Source organism: Danio aesculapii, chromosome 18 (assembly GCF_903798145.1).
Source record: "Danio aesculapii chromosome 18, fDanAes4.1, whole genome shotgun sequence".
NCBI lineage: Eukaryota > Metazoa > Chordata > Actinopteri > Cypriniformes > Danionidae > Danio > Danio aesculapii.
Window position 1 is genome coordinate 26,705,298 of NC_079452.1, and position 18,309 is coordinate 26,723,606.

General features: G+C 33.8%; 1 protein-coding gene across 1 annotated transcript in view; it reads right to left on the reverse strand.

Annotated features, from left to right (window-relative positions):
• Positions 1-15,051, reverse strand: part of LOC130245344 (granule associated Rac and RHOG effector protein 1-like) — a 78,040-nt gene extending 62,989 nt beyond the window's left edge. The window contains 1 exon segment of the mRNA XM_056478012.1: positions 14,955-15,051. The gene's annotated coding sequence lies outside the window, so the exon portion shown is untranslated.
• Positions 15,052-18,309: the final 3,258 nt, after the last annotated feature.

Here is an 18,309-nt window from a genome sequence, read left to right on the forward strand (position 1 = left end):
AGTAGATAGATAGATAGATAGATAGATAGATAGATAGATAGATAGATAGATAGATAGATAGATAGATAGATAGATAGGATAGATAGATAGATAGATAGATAGATAGATAGATAGATAGATAGATAGATAGTAGATAGATAGATAGATAGATAGATATAGATAGATATAGATTAGATAGATAGATAGATAGATAGATAGATTGTATGAATGATGTAACACTGGATGGATGGATGGATGGAATGATATAACACTGGATGGACGGACGGATGATAGAACACTGGATGGACAGATGGAATGATGGAACACTGGATGGACGGATGGAATGATGTAACACTGGACGGATGGATGGATGGAATGATAGAAGGCTGGATGGATGGATGGATGGATGGAATGATGGATGGATGGATAAATGATAGAACACTGGATGGACGGATGGAATGATGTAACACTGGATGGACGGATGGAATGATGTAACAATGGATGGACGGAAGGACAGACAGATGATAGAACACTGGATGGACAGATGGAATGATGTAACACTGGATGGAATGATGTAACACTGGATGGACGGATGGAAAGATGTAACACTGGATAGACAGATGGACAGACAGATGATAGAACACTGGATGGACAGATGGAATGATGTAACACTGGATGGACGGATGGAATGATATAACACTGGATGGACGGATGGGAGTGATATAACACTGGATGGACGGACGGATGATGAAACACTGGATGGACGGATGGAATGATGGAACACTGGATGGACGGATGGAATGATGTAACACTGGATGGACGGATGGAGTGATATAACACTGGATGGATGGACGGATGATGAAACACTGGATGACGGATGGAATGATGGAACACTGGATGGACGGATGGAATGATGGAACACTGGATGGACGGATGGAATGATGTAACACTGGATGGACGGATGGAATGATGTAACACTGGATGGACGGATGGAATGATGGAACACTGGATGGACGGATGGAATGATGTAACACTGGATGGACGGATGGAATGATGGAAAGATGGATAAAACGATAGAATGCTGGATGGATGGATGGAACGATTGATTTCTAAAGGATGGATGGAGCGATAGGCAGAACGATAGACAGAACAACAGATAGATAGAACGATAGACAGACAGATAGAGGTCAATAATGTTGAAACATGACAGCTGATGGTGAAAAGATATGCGTCAGAAACTAAACTATGCCGAAGCACACCTAAACTATTCCCATAAACTAACAGTAGAAACTGATTAACATGCAGCTACGGAAACTATCATAATAAGCACAACAAAGCTTCAGTGATGCTATCAGATGGAATGATTACAATTCACATACCAAGGTATTACAATTGAATTCTTTTACAGGACTTATGTATTTCATGGTAAGATTAAGAGATCTTAAAGGGAGAGCTCACACAAAAGTGAAAATTGTGTCATTATTGGGGGGTTCACTCGGGATGCTGTTTACTGCCACCTATTGACTTCCATAGTAGGAAAAACAAATAATAAAATAACATGGAAGTCAATGGTACCATCAACAATCTTCATTTGTGTTCAACAGAAGAAAGTGGGGGTGAGTAAATGACAGCAAAAATTTTTGGGTGAATAAAAACACAGTAGTCTCATATTATCTATATTATGTATCTGCTTCTGAACTTCAAAAATAAAAACATACTTGAATGATAAACACCGTGTGTATAGTGTTTGTTATTTTAGCAGCGTTGAGGAATATTAACGAAGACGAGACACCCTGAGGTTTTATCCTCAGGAAATTAGACATGAGGGAAAGTAGACAAGCAAACGCTTTAAGGCTAGTTACCTCAGAAACCAAACAGCAAGAAACTTCCACATGACAACACATCCAAATCCAGACATCAGGCCAAAACAAGCAACTAAACCTGCATGATCGCAACGATTTGGGATAATCCGTACAGGAACGTACAGCACATTCTAAAGTGATAGGTCAACTTTAAACTCATGCTGGTGCAAATTGACAATGGATTCAAGTGACTGGCGTCGCAAACAGGATCTAATGGCATATTTTGACTCGGATGACACCAGACTGATAAAGAAAACCCTCTGTAAAAGATCAGATCCTCACACATATTTCCTTCTACACTTTTACATTAGACAGAAATCCCAGATGCATCCCTGAACAACACTTTAAGATATTAAAACAAAAAAGAGAGAGAGGAAAAAAAAAAAAAAAAAGTTCCTCTGGCAGCCTTTGGCAAACTCAGAGCAACGTGACCTCCGCAAACACAAAGCCTAAGACAAAAGAGTCTTGCATTCATGCTGAATGACCTCATTGCTTACTATAAGCAGTCCTGACGGCTCTGATTCTGCCGTGGATAAACTGGTAACAGTGAGAGAAGTCATTTGTTTTGAGTTTAGAATGTGCTCTTTGTTCCTTAAAATCGTTGGTTTTGGCTAATGAAAAAAACAGGCGAGGAAAGCCCTGCTGAGAGGCGTCTCGTGAGGACGTGTTTGCGGAGGGCGAAACTGAACCCTCGATGAAACTCGCTGGAGTCCTTCCTGAAACACCTGTTTTTCACATGACATCATCGGCAATCTGATGGACGGCTGATCCGCTATTGAAAGATATTTTGATAGGAAAATACTCAGGGGAAATTAGAACTGATTAAAAATCTGAAAGAATAATGAGCTGTGACACAGCAGTTTACATGACTCAGCATATGCTGCTGAAGCGCATGGCAGTGTGTGTGTGTGTGTGGGGGGGGGGGGGGGGGGGGGGGGGGGTCATGTGATGTGCATTTTCAGCGGTATAGTGTGGTCAGAGATATTATTTTAGAAATGCTAGGTGAAACACCAGTGTGGACGTGGATTGTTTTCATTCTAAAATGCCATTTTAAACTAAGATGTATTAATGTAAACTGAGTGTGTATTTTTCGCAAGCTGCTGCGACGGGGGGTGGGGCGGATGATCGCGATTCCGGCTCAGCATCATAATGTCTATTGGCCATTGGCGGTGGCATCGTCTATCGACCCAACCCTAATAGTTAATGAAGACAAATCAATGGCATCGAAAAGCTCTGAATTTATTTATATTTTTAATTCTGGGCCAAGACTAAAATAAAACTGAAGCACTTAAACCAAAAATGCTAAGCAATAATTATTTACCATTTTGATAAACAATATAAAGTTATTTGTAAGACTTTTCAAATTTAATAAACCATATAGATTTTTAAAAGCACAAGCGGGTTAAAACAAACCACATTTTATTGACAGTGAATGCTGCAGTGAATGCTGCTGTGGCGTCATTTTACAAGCGTTGTCATGACAACACTGTATCGCTATCGTAAGCAGCAGGAACGAGTATACTACATAGCAATATCCTCTCTGCGCGATATTTCACTGGACTTTGCTTTTTTCCAGTGAGCATGTGTAGTTCATGCGTTTACATACATATTCAGTGCTCAGCATATATTAGTACACCCTTCACAAATCTCTCTTTTAAATTGATATTTTTAATAGGAAGCTATACAATATTATATTTGTGCACAGATTAGTCAGTACTAAAGCCAAATCTGGAGCTTATCTAACAAAATAACTTATGATAACGCTCCAAAAACTAGTACACCCAAATTTATGTTATAGAAAAATATTAAATACAAATTTAAAAATAAAAGAGGGAAAATCAAGAGAAGCAAAACTATTAAAAAATTAAGTTGAAATTTTGTAGGTTGTAATTTTCTTTTGCAATATTTTGCCTGAATTTAATTGTATTTTCTTTCAATTTCTAAATGTGTTTGGGGACAAATATTATTTTAATAAATATACGTTTAATAAATCTGTTTTGTTTAAATGAACCAAAATACATTGCCTATATTCACTGAGAAATAGATAAAAAAATATTCATTTTCAAAATGGGGTGTACTCAATTATGCTGAGCACTGTATATCACACCTATTTGATTGTGGTACATGCCCAAGCTACCCGATGGTGTGCTCCATTGGTCTTGTGCTTTGGTCAGTGCAGCAACAAAACACTGAAATGAGTTTCATAGCACAGCGTTTTATGTGTCCAGTGTGAAAGCCACTTCACCATGAAACCAGCACGCTGAACATTTTTAGGCTCAATTATTTACCTTTTCTTTCATTCTTTCAGGCAAAAATGGCTGAGGTTATTTGTCCAAAGCCTCTAAAAAAAGTACTGAAACTTGTAAAACAAAAAAAACTAAGTTGTAATTAAAGTAATTAAAAGTTAAACATGCTATTGTTACTTGCATTCAGAAACTTCAATAGTTTATAACAAGTGATCGTATCTTTTATAAGCTTCATTGACTATTCATAAGCAAAACAATTCAGATTAATGCAAATAATAAAGACTATTAAACAAAAAATGTGGTTTATTACATCAAACTTTTCACATTAATCCATGATAAAAAAAAATGCTGATGAAACCTTTTCTAGCAAAACTTTACTGATCAAGTTCATAAATAGGGTTTTTACAACCATTACCAGCAGGACAGTCCAATAAAACATCTTCAACAGAGAGAAGAGTCTTGCAGAACATGCCTTTAAAAAGTGAAAACTATTAGACAAACCTATCCTAAACACATTAGCCTACTTAAATTCTGCTTCACACAATATGAAGTACTTAAATAAATCCATGCAGAGTGAGAACTGCTAATCTGACTTCTGTTAGAAACACACACACACACACACACACACACACACACACACACACACACACACACACGGCCCTTCCCCCATGAAAAGATTCCATTGTGACACTCTAAACTGCAATAGCAGTCAGCGAGAGAATGCAGCATATTCCGAAACAACACTGGAATGCTTTGTTAGTGGGATATCTTTCAGCCTGCCGGCCCGGCCAGCAACACACACACACACACACATACATACAGATCTCTGGCTCTCGTTGTATCTAAACCTAAACGAACGCAACCTTGAAACGTCCCTCTCTACTGAGCTAGAAGGAAAATAAAAAACAATTCCACATTCACAGGGCTCATAAGAGCAAAAGTATGGCTTAAAGTCCCAATCATTCCGAGAACGAGGACTCTGTTTAGGAGAAGTGAAACTTCATGACAGCAACAGTGTGTTTGGCTGTTCGCTGCTGACCGAGCATTATTTCCATAGCAACAGTATTAGCCAACACCGCTGCTCATATTCCAAACGCTGGTCAAATAAAGAAACAGACGTGATTGTGTTTTCACAGCGTAGGGTTTGCGTGCATGATTCATAACATAGAGAAAACACATTCAAAATGGGACCATGGACCACAACAGCAGTCAGAAGTGTCATTTTCAGAAATTGAGATGCACGCATCAAGTGGAAGCTTTGATGTATAGTTGTTATGATTGGACGAGATTTGTCCATGATACCAACTATTGGAAATCTGGATTCAAACTAGAGCTGCACGATTCTGGCATAAATGTGTATCACAATATTTTGTTTTGCTTAAAATCAAGATGGCGATTTTCTTACGATTCTGTAAATGTAAAATAAAGGTTAATATGATTAGCCCTATTATTATTGTTCATTCTCAAACATATGGTAAAACAACAATAATAATATTAGGCCTGTGTGTAGCTCTACTGTTGCTTAATATGCTCAATTTTGTATAGTCATTATGGTGGAGTTGAACAGACTTTTAATATGTCCTGTTTGTTAATTGACAGTAAAATGATGACATCACAATATAACTGCTCATAATTATAAAGTTGATTTATTATGTTTGAGACATGTGCTTATCATCTGTCATTAACAACATTATTAGTCCATTTGTTTTCACTGGTAAAATCAGACATTTGTCATTATCAGATTCCCTCTTGCATTATATTCAACATTATATATAGGCTAGGGTGACTATACTGACACAGTAAACAATTATTCTCATGTACAACACTATGTGTTCGCTATGAAGAAAAAACATAACTAATGATTGTCGTAATCATATCTGTAAAATGCAATATGATCATTTAATTGATGTGCGCACAGGTTTCACTTCCGAGTGCAGCTCATGACTGCAGTCACTGTGAGAAAAAAACACACACATGCAAATCAAACCTACCGCACAACCCTCGAAAGATCACTCTGTGCAACAAACGCGTCATGCGCGCGCGTTCTCGGAAGCAAACAGCTGGCGGTCAGCTCACGTGTGATTTTGCAGCCGTGAATACATCATTACATGACAGAAATGATGTTTCTGGGTGAATTCTACCTTATAAATACAGTGTGTGACACTTTTAACACCATTTGAAGGTGTCAATGTTGCTGTGAAGACTTGTGCGACTGCCTTGCTTCTCTCCTGACCTTGAAAATATAATTGGCTGAATCGTAATGAAATGCTGTTTAAATTCATATTCATTCATTCTCCTTCAGCTTAGTCCCTTTATTCATCAGGGGTGACCACAGCAGAATGAACGGCCAACTTAACCAGCATATGTTTTACACAATTATTACTAATTTATTTATATTATATAAAATTACAAAATGTCTTCATGAAAAAAATATCTTTACATGTTATTCTAATGATTTTTGACAAGAAAGAAAAAAAAAAAATCAAAAAAATTTTGACTAGGACTGCACAATACTGGAAAAAAAATCTGACATGCGATATTTATTTTGCCACAATATATTGTGATATGAAAAAATGTACCAGATGATTTGATTAACTCTATTTGGAAAGATTTCGTTCATTTACATTGACTCGGATGATCAGATCATTTTTCTTATGCAGTGCATCTGCAAAAATTATTATAAATTACTATATATATATATATATATATATATATATATATATATATATATATATATATGTGTGTGTGTGTGTGTGTGTGTGTGTGTGTGTTTGTGTGTGTGTGTGTGTGTGTGTGTGTGTGTGCGTGTGTTTGTGCGCAAGTGTGTGAGTGTATAAAAAATTACAAGCAAAAATAAATGAATATACAGTGCTTTATGGTTCTCCAGGGAGTCTAACAGTATTGAAGTACAGAAATTGAACAATCAAATGTAAAATAACATGGTCATCATTGATCAAATTCAATGATATCTTTATCCTTGTTGGCGCAATAGCCTAGTGGTTAGCACGCCAACACGTGGTGCGGTAGCACTTCAGGGTGTCCAGAGTTCAAATCCCAGCTCTACGACATTTCAGATATCCCAAATGCAAAACTGTGGATTTACATTCAATCCAAAACTTTCCATAATAAAAATCTTCCTGCATTGTCAACAGGTTAGGAGAATAAAAGACGGATGCGAAAAGACTTCTTTAAATAACTAACGCATAACACACAAATGCATACACGAATAAACTGCTGCAATGCATTTGAAAAACCACTATGATGCTAATATTTCACTTCGACAGACTAACTGAACTAAAATATCTCCTTTCAGGCATCCCAAATGCAGAAATAGCTCAAATCTATTTTACAGTCTCAGAATCTCACAGAACATGTAAAAATATTCCTGCATTGTCAACAGGTCAGGAAAATAAAAGACTTGTGAGAAAAGACTTCTTTAAATAACTCACGCATAACACACACATATGCATACACAATTAATCTGCAATGCATTTCGGAACAAATGATAAAAAAAATAAATAAAATGCCTACATTTCATTTCGACAGACAAACTAAACTCAAATAGTTCCTTTTAGGCATCCCAAACACCATATAGGCCAAATCTTTTTCTCACACTGTGCAAAATCTCCTAGAACTGCAATGAATTTGGGAACAAATGCTAAAAAAAATAAATAAAATGCTTATATTTCATTTCGACAGACAAACTAGACAAAAATATTTCCTTTTAGGCATCCCAAACACCATATAGGCCAAATCTTTTTCTCACACTGTGCAAAATTTCACAGAACTGCAATGCATTTAGGAACAATTAAAAAAAAAATGCTTACATTTAATTTTGACAGACAAACTAAACTAAAATATTTCCTTTCATGAATCCCAAATGGATAAATAGGTCCCAAAAATTTAATTAAATCAACAAATTTAAAAAAAAAAATTAAAATGAAAAAAAATTGGCTCACATTCCCAGAATCTTCCAGAATATATCAAAATATTCCTGCATTGTCAACAGTTCAGGAAAATAAAAGACTCTGATAAAACACTTCTTTAAATAACTGAAGCATAACACAAACTAATACATACAAAAATAAACTGCAATGCATTTGAAAAAAAAAAAAAAACAATAAGTTGCTTTCATTTCGACAGACTTACTAAACTAAAATATCTCTTTTCAGACATCCCAAATGCAGAAATAGGTCAAAAATCTGTCAGATTCAATACAAAACTTTCCAAAATAAAAATATTCCTGCACTGTCAGGTCAGGAAAAGAAAATACTTCTTTAAAAACACACACATAACACACACAATTGCATACAAAAAATGAACAGGAATGCATTTGGCAACCTATGTTAAAGTAAAAAAACAACAATAATAATAATAAGATGCTTACATTTCACTTCAACAGACTAACTAAACTACAATATCTCCTTTCAGATATCTCAAATGCAGAAATAGGTCAAATCTACTTCACATTCACTCCAAAACTATCTATAATAAAAATTCTCCTGCATTGTCAACAGGTCAGCAAAATAAAAGACTCATGAGAAAAGACCTCTTTAATTAACTGACGCATAACACACACATATATATATAAATGAACTACAATGCAATTTGGGAACAAATGTTAAAGTAAAAAACAATAATAAAATGCTTACTTTCACTTCAACAGACTAACTAAACTAAAATATTTCCTTTCAGATACCTCAAATACAGAAACAGGTCAAAATTACACTTACAGAATCTCCTAACATCTAAAAATATTCCTGCATTGTCAGGTCAGGAAAAGAAAATACTTCCTTAAAAACACACACATAACACACACAATTGCATACAAAAAATTAACGAATGCATTTGGCAACCTATGTTAAAGTAAAACAACAACAATAATAATAATAATAAGATGCTTACATTTCACTTCAACACACTAACTAACAATATCTCCTTTAGATACTCCAAATGCAGAAACAGGTCAAAATTACACTTACAGAATCCCCCAACATCTATAAATATTGCTGCATTGTCAACAGGTCAGGAAAACACAAGACTTCTTTAAATAGCTGACGCATAACACATACATAAATGAACTGCAGTGCATTTGAATAAAACAATAAGATGCTTACATTTCACTTCGACAGACTAACTAAACTATTACTTTTCAGATATCCCAAATATATAAATAGGTCAAATCTACTTCACATTCACTCCAAAACTTTCCATAATAAAAATTCTCCTGCATTGTCCAGAAAAAAAAGACATCTCGTGAGAAAAGACTTCTTTAAATAAGCAGAAGTGCAGCATCCATTAGGCAGCGAGCGAGTCATGCTTTTTCTTCCATTCCCAAAACTGAAGGGACCCAAACAGGAAATACATTCCACATGAACTCAGAGAAGCCACTGCCAGCAAGTCTCATTCTAGAGTCGGCCTACAATAGCTGAGAGGGGCCGCCGTCTGCTCACAGCACTTTTCAAAAGAGGCTTTAACCAAAACCCTGCTTGCAAAACACAATGAAGTGCACGCAGAAGAGAGTCTACTCGCAGACGTTGAACAGAACTAAATCACAACCTTCTGAGGAGTCCAGGGTGAAGAATGTGGAAACTAACAATTAGGATCACAACCATGCTGTGACACAATGCTGTTTTTATAGTTTGTTCACACTTGTACTAATCTGGTTTAACTGATTCATTTGGTTCACTTCATTTAGTTCATTTCACAGATCCTGTGATGTGTCTATTGCAGATTCGCACACTGCAATATTGATCCTGAAACCATATATTGTCCAGCCTTAGTAGTTTTTATGATACATATTTTGCAACTGGATTGCCCAAACACTAAAAACAATGCCGTGTGCTAGGTTAAACCCACTCACACTCTCAGAAATAAAGGTACGCCAGCTGTCACTGGGGTGGTACCTTTTCAAAAGGTACAAATTTGTTCCTAAAAGGTCCATATTAATACTTCAAGGGTACATACGAGTACCTAAAAAGTACAAAAGTGTTCCTCTTAAAATTTGTAGGTACTAATATATACTTTTGAGGTACCAATATGGACCCTTCAAGTACAAATGTGTACCTTTTGAAAAGGTACCACCCCAGTGACAGCTCTCGTACCTTTATTTCTGAGAGTGCAGAGAGCTTATAAAATGTGTTAAGATCAAAACATTGCAAGGAATTCTTCCAATGCTAATTTACTGCAAAAAGATGCATTTCTGATGGCTAATTAAACTGTAATAAAGAATATTAATGGCATAAAAATAGCCTTGTCCTCTTTATGACCAAATATTGAGTCGGTTTATGGTTTGTTAAGATGTCTTTTCAATCAAAGCTAATCTGATTAATTCGCAATCAGACTGAGATGTGCCCCTTCGGTGGTCTTGATCTAATTTTTGGGCGCGCAACAAGACTTATATGGGAAAGTCCAGACTTATTAGAATAAACCAAGAGAGAAAATGCAAATGAGTTCACTGTAATCAAACCAAACCTGAACACAGCCTGTACATCAGCATTACTGAGAACTTGAAAAGTGTTGAATGCCGATATTTATTAAGCAACCCAATACTAGCCAATCGACTTTTAACAAAAAGGTCAAGTGCTTTCCACACGTTTTGTTGCTGGTGCCTTATTTATCCAATCAAAAACTCAAATCAAACCAATTTATCTAGTTGAAATCAACTCATTTAGCAATTTGTAGAAGCAAGTGAAATTCGACAGGAGTCAACAAAGACATTTTATCCACAAAAACCATGAACAACCCCAAACAACTTCAGAAAAGAAACCAAACATGTAGTGAAAATATCCTTCACACAATCCACAATGTGCATTATGTGACATTACACTCCATTAGAATTCATTTGGCTGTGACCATAAAATTTAAATCTGCATTAAATGTATAGTTCACCCAATAATGATCATTTATTTACTCTCCCTTTGAGTGATTCCACACTTTTATGAGTTTCTTTCTTCAGTTGAACACAAAGAAGATATTTTGAAGAATGCTGAAGACCTGTAACCATTGACTTCTATAGTAGGAAAAACAAATACTACTAAAGTCAATGGTTACAGGTAGGGCTGCACAATATACCCTTTCAGCATCGATATCGCATTTGTTTGCGTCTGCAGTAATCATGCAGGATATCCAATGTTAAAGGATTATCAGCTCCACAATTGAGAATACATGAGATTTATGAAGTCCTTGCAAAGTATATCTAAAACAGAGTGAAATTTCATCACTTGCATATGTAATCAATGCATTTCAGGAGAGTTTAAAGCATTAAAGAAGTACATTTGTAACTTTAATGAAGAACATTTTTACTGAATTATATACACAATGACGATTTACACCCTTACAAATCACCCTGACCAATCTAAATGCAAGATTATCACCCCAAAAAAAAGCAATTCAATAATCAGGTAAAAATAATAATATAAATCGCAGAAAAAACTAAATATTGCAATGTCAGATTTTTCTAATATCCTAGCCCAAGTTACAGATTTCCAACATTTTTCATGAATATCATCATTTGTGTTGAAGAAAGAAATGCATAAAGGTTTGAATCAAGTGAATGGTGAATAAATCACGACTGAAAACTCCTTTTTAAGTGAACTATCCCTTTAACTTGATACCTAACAAGCAACATAAACCCCAGAATCCTGAAATCAAAGCAATAACTTACACAGCCTAAATAATCAAAACAAATCCAAAGATAACAGAACCGAACTGTTCCGGCAATCTTTTTCATCCACAGGCGCCAAATACAGTGAACTTCACACTGCAACATGTAATTGAAGCTACTTACAGGGTTACACTGGTGTGCTGTTGAGTATAAATATCCTGAAATATTCTGAGAGCTGCAGCCGCTAGAACCACTACAGGAATCTGGATCCTCCTGACACATCCTCTGACACACACTGACTGTCTGACTAGTTTTGTTGAACTGAACTGCTTAATAACCGACACCAGAGCCAGAGATGAGCTGATTGTGATGTCTGATTACTAATGTCGTTCAAGTTCATTTGTACAGCGCTTTTCACAATAATTAGCACTTAAAAGCAGCTTTAAAAACCAAGTACACATTATTAACTTACAAAATCAGAAAGACTTCAGATGTTGAGTATGATGGACAGCACAACGGTAAAGCATAAACAGTTAAATCAATAGTTACCCAAAAACTGAAAATTATCCCATTATTTACTCACCCTTTACCTGGTCCTCATATGTTTGACCATTTGTTTTTTCTTTTTGAACACAAAAGAAGATATTTTGAAGAACGTTTAAATCCTGTAACCATTGACTTCCATAGTAAAAAAATATATATATACTATGGAAGAGCAATTCCAGCGTTATGGATGTGACATTTGCAGTAAAATCTCAAAACATAAACTGACAGAAGAAGTATCTGTTAAGATTATATTGAAACATCTCTTTATATTTTTGTTGTGGGAGCAGAAAAACATCAACCTGTAAACATTTTTTATATTTTAAATGAGGAAAATAAACATGCGTTATCGATGTGACAAAATAAGTCTGCGAGTTTACAGTAGACAACATACCTTGTAGAAATCCTGTGAATTAAACTGCACAACCCAAAAGAAACGATGCTAATCAAAAGGAGAGGAGTCGGCTCTTTATAGAACAAACATGATTGATTTTATTTGATGAGACATTTTTGCAGTTATGAGGAAAAAGTGTCATTATGGATGTGACGTCTCTCTGTTATGGATGTGACGTCTCTCTGTTATGGATGTGACGGATGTGAAAATGACACTCGTGTGACTTTGGTAAATCAAATATAACTGTTTGAAAACACTAACAGAGAGTTTGAGTATTTTAAAGCACTGTAAAATACAAGCCTACACAAAAAATGCAGAAACAGTTTTGCTACTTTGGCGAAAACTTAATTTTTTTTCATGGCAAGGTTGACATTTGCATGGAATTGCTCTGAAGCCTTCTTCAAAACATCTTCTTTTGTGTTCAACAGAATAAAAGAAACTCATAAAGGTTTGGAACCACTTAATGGTGATTAAATAAACTGAGCAAATTTTCTTTTTTAGGTGAACTATCCCTTTAACCCGCAGTTATAACCCATATTGGGGTTGTTGCTAGATCAGATATGGTTGCGGCCGGAAGTTAACAAGAATTATTTATATTATTTAGTAAATTTCCCATTTCTTTTGTATTTCATTAACACCTACCACCACACTAATTTATTATTTATTTATTTTATTTTTTATTTTATTTTATTTTTATTGCCACATCAGCAACTTATGGCCATTTCATAGCAAAATGGACATACATAAAAATATTACATGATAAAAACAAATTCATATTACAATTAAAAGTTACTTAGACAAACATATCAAATAGAAATAAATAAAATTCACAGAAAAATATATTCAAAGTTAAATATTTTATTATTTTTAGTTTGATTTTTGATCAATAATTGAAGACCTTTTAAAAATATCCATCAAAGGTCTCTCCTTATAAAGATTTTGTCTAATGGTATTTAAACTTCCACATTCCAACAAAATATGTTTCATGGTAAGAGCAGCTTGGCAGTATTTACATTTAGGTGGTGCTTCGTTATTCAGTAAATACAAATGAGTCAACCTAGAATGTCCAACTCGACATCTAGTATAGTCAGTTTGTTCATGCATGGTCTCAAAATTATAATTTGCAAAGTGTCATTTATTTTCAGGTTAATTTCATCTCATTTACCTCATCCCTAAACCCAAACGTACACAGTAAATGTAAAAACAATAGTTGTACAGAGTATTATTTATGTTGTTTATTAAATTACCCAATAAATTGTATTTTATTAATGCCTACTCCTACTCCAACCCTAAACCAAACAATCACAGGACTTTAAAAATATTAATTATTGTTATACAGCGTAACAAAAATGATGCTATATTGATGTGTATCCCCAGCTGTCTCCTATGTAGACTTTACCCCATATTGTGGACTACATATCTATGTATAAAACCAACTTGTATCATGTAATGCATTGATCTAATCAGCAATATGCTACAGTTTGACCCAAAATCGAGAGATCTCCACCATTTCAACAACCTAAATATCATTGAAGTAAATTTGGTTTTATATTTACACATTAGTTCGTTTTGAACAGTGACAAACTGTGATGCTACTTTCAATATTGGGTCTGAAATCTCATGTATGACTTCAAAACAACATCAGCACTAATTAATTGACAGTGAAGAATGGTGCACTTTGATAATCATAGGCTGCTAATGTGATTTCACCAACGTTATTAAGAATTTGCAAAGTCTGAAAGCATATTATTAAGGAGAAAGTCTGAATGTTTAAATATAAAACCAACTTTACCCCCAATCTGAATATCAGTGACCCATCGCAGTGTCACCCTTGGGGTCTGGGTGTGTGACACCCGTCGGCTGTCAGTAGGGTGTTAAAGAGCTGCAGTCAAGCGTATCACTGCTTTTTTTAGGGCGTTGAAGGGTCTCTAGCCACGGTGTAATTTAGGGACCCTGGAGGCAGTTAATTACGCCGTTAATTGGAGTAATTAAGATCAGTCAGTCAGACTGCAGCAGATTTTGAAGAGGTTTAAACGGCTCAATGCTGATACAGATGAACCTAAAGCCCTTAACATCCCACACACACGCCTGATGCCGCTCAAATATCACTTTAACCTCCTCCTTCTGTCGTTTCCTGCTTTAAATACCAAACTTTTAACCCATTCGGACGATTATTACCAAAAATCATCAGTGTTTATGGAGCTAATCTCAGTTAGCCGTTAGCAGCTCTCGTTGACACGGATTGGAAGAACACATCAAACCGCCAAAACACACGCGCTCGCAGCCGCTCTGAGGCGGCGGCGGTTAACAGACAAGATTCCTACCTGTAGTGGCTCCGGGAAAGGCGGTAATCGGTGTGAAAAACAGCCCGCTCGGCGGTCGGATCACGGCATCACTTACCAGCTGTTTGTCCCCACCCTCCTGTCTGTGGAGAGAGGAAATGACGGAGCTCGGCTTCCGAGCGCGCGTCCACAATGCACAAGCACGAGCGATGCGCGCGTCCGCACATACCACAGCCTATGACCACAGCACGGGCACTTAAAGTAGTTGTTATAAATAATGGTAACTACACTCTTATTAGCTCTTATTCATATTTAATTATGTCTTCTGAAGTAAAACAAAATGGTATTGTGATGTATAAAAACAAATAATACAGATAATACTCACCCTTTTGGCGTAATATAACACTATAACGTAGTTATTTAATTAAACAAATGAAGATAATATTTAAGAAAGTGTAGTAGTGAGTTAAGTTTTTGTTAAATAAAAATAACAATGAGACTACACTCTAATCAGATCTTCATATTTCTTGATATGTTTTTGAGCTTTTGTTCAGAATAGCGACTGATTTCATTTGTTGTGAGTGAAAATTAGAGTTATTCTACCTAATATTGCTTTAATTATGTCTTCTGATGTTAAATTAAATGATATTGCGTTGTTTAACAAATAAATATAGACATTAGACACTTTTTTGGTGTAATATAACAATAAAAAAGTAGTAATTTAATTAAATGGTAATATTTAAGAAAGTATAGTAGTAGTTTAAGTTTGTGTTATATAAAAATAACAATGAAACTACACTCTAATTAGGTCTTTTTCATATTTTATCATACGTTTTTTGGACGAGTAGCAACTGATTTCATTTGTTGAGTGAAAATTAGTGTTATTCTACCCATATTGCTTTAATGATCTCTTCTGAAGTTAAAATGTTGGTATTGTGTTGTTTAAAAACAATGAGTACAGACATTAGATACTTATTTTGGTGTAAAATAACACAGGCACTTTAAAAAGTAGTCATTTAATTAAACAAATAAAGCTGTTATTTAAGAAAGTATAGTAATAATTTAGGTTTTTGTTAAATAAAAATAACTATGAAACTACATTCTTATCAGATCTTCATACTTCGTAATCCGTATTTGGAGGTTTGTTCAGAATAGCGACTGATTTCATTTGTTGTGAGTGAAAATTGGTGTTATTCTACCTAATATTGCTGTATTATGTCTTCTGATGTTAAATTAAATGATATTGCGTTGTTTAACAAATAAATATAGACATTAGACACTTTTTTGGTGTAATATAACAATAAAAAGTAGTAATTTAATTAAATGGTAATATTTAAGAAAGTATAGTAGTAGTTTAAGTTTGTGTTATATAAAAATAACAATGAAACTACACTCTAATTAGGTCTTTTTCATATTTTATTATACATTTTTGAACGAGTAGCGACTGATTTCATTTGTTGAGTGAAAATTAGTGTTATTCTACCTAATATGGCTTTAATGATCTCTTCTGAAGTTAAAATGTTGGTATTGTGTTGTTTAAAAACAATGAGTATAGACATTAGATACTTATTTTGGTGTAAAATAACACAGGCACTTTAAAAAAGTAGTCATTTAATTAAACAAATAAAGCTGTTATTTAAGAAAGTATAGTAATAATTTAGGTTTTTGTTCAATAAAAATAACTATGAAACTACAGATCTTCATAGGTTTGTTCAGAATAGCAACTGATTTCATTTGTTGTGAGTGAAAATTAGGGTTCTTCTACCTAATATTGCTGTATTATGTCTTCTGAAGTAAATAAAAATGGTATTGTGATGTATAAAAAAATAATCAGACACTTTTTTGGTGTAATAAAGCACGGGCACCAAAAAAAGTAGTTATTTAATTAAACAGATAAAGGTGGTATTAAAGAAAGTATAGTAGTTATTAAAGTTTTTGTTGAATAAAAGTAAGACTGAAACTACACTCTTTTTAAATGTAGCATTTTAAACCGATTTTTTAAAACTATTTCGTGTGTTGTGATTGAAGGTTTGAGTTATGAATTATATCCTAAAATTGCTTTAATTGTCTCTTCTGAAGTTAAAACTGTCATACTCATCATTATTTAGTTTTATGAAAATTAAAAGCAAGTCTCGGCTGACTGATTTGATGGACTTCTCTGTCCTCTAGTGTTCAACATGCAAAAATACAAACATGGTCAGTGTCTTTTACATGTCGATAGAGGGCGCCACGTCCACGAAGATGCAGTTAATAATATAATATAATATAATATAATATAATATAATATAATATAATATAATATAATATAATATAATATAATATAATATAATATAATATAATATAATATAATATAATATAATATAATATTGAATAAAATTAAATAATATAATATAATATAATATAATATAATATAATATAATATAATATAATATAATATAATATAATATAAAATAATATAATATAATATAATATAATATAATATAAAATAATATAATATAATATAATATAATATAATATAATATAATATAATATAATATAAAATAATATAATATAATATAATATAATATAATATAATATAAAATAATATAATATAATATAAAATAATATAATATAATATAATATAAAATAATATAAAATAATATAATATAATATAATATAATATAATATAATATAATATAATATAATATAATATAAAATAATATAATATAATATAATATTATATAATATAAAATAATATAATATAATAAATAAATATATTATATTATTTTTTTACATAAGTTAAAACATTAAAATGGACATCATATTACAATATTATTTTTTATAAGTTATCCGAAACATTAAAATGAACTTTCATTATATTTAATTAGACCTACTTTCATTGCTTCTGTATTTATATATTAAAATATTATATATTGTAATATATTATAGCAATATTTTTATTATGATGCTATAAGGAAGTCATTAAGGTACGGTTCATAATAATATAATACATTTTCTATATTATATTATATATGAAGTGTGTGTGTGTGTGTGTGTGTGCGCGCGCGCGCGCGAGAGAGAGAGAGAGAGAGAGAGAGAGAGAGAGAGAGAGAGAGAGAGAGAGAGAGAGAGAGAGAGAGAGAGAGAGAGAGAGAGGGAGAAAATGATATATTGAATAAAACATTCATTCATTCATTTTTTTCGGCTTAGTGCCTTTATTAATCTGGGGTCGCCACAGCGGAATGAACCGCCAAACACGGAAATTCACGCGAACAGGGGGAGAACATGCAAACTCCACACAAATACCTACTGACACAGCCGAGGCTCCAACCAGCGACCTTCTAGCTGTGAGGCGACAGCACTACCTACTTAACCCCTAAACTAAAATATGATATATTGAATACTATCATATATTATT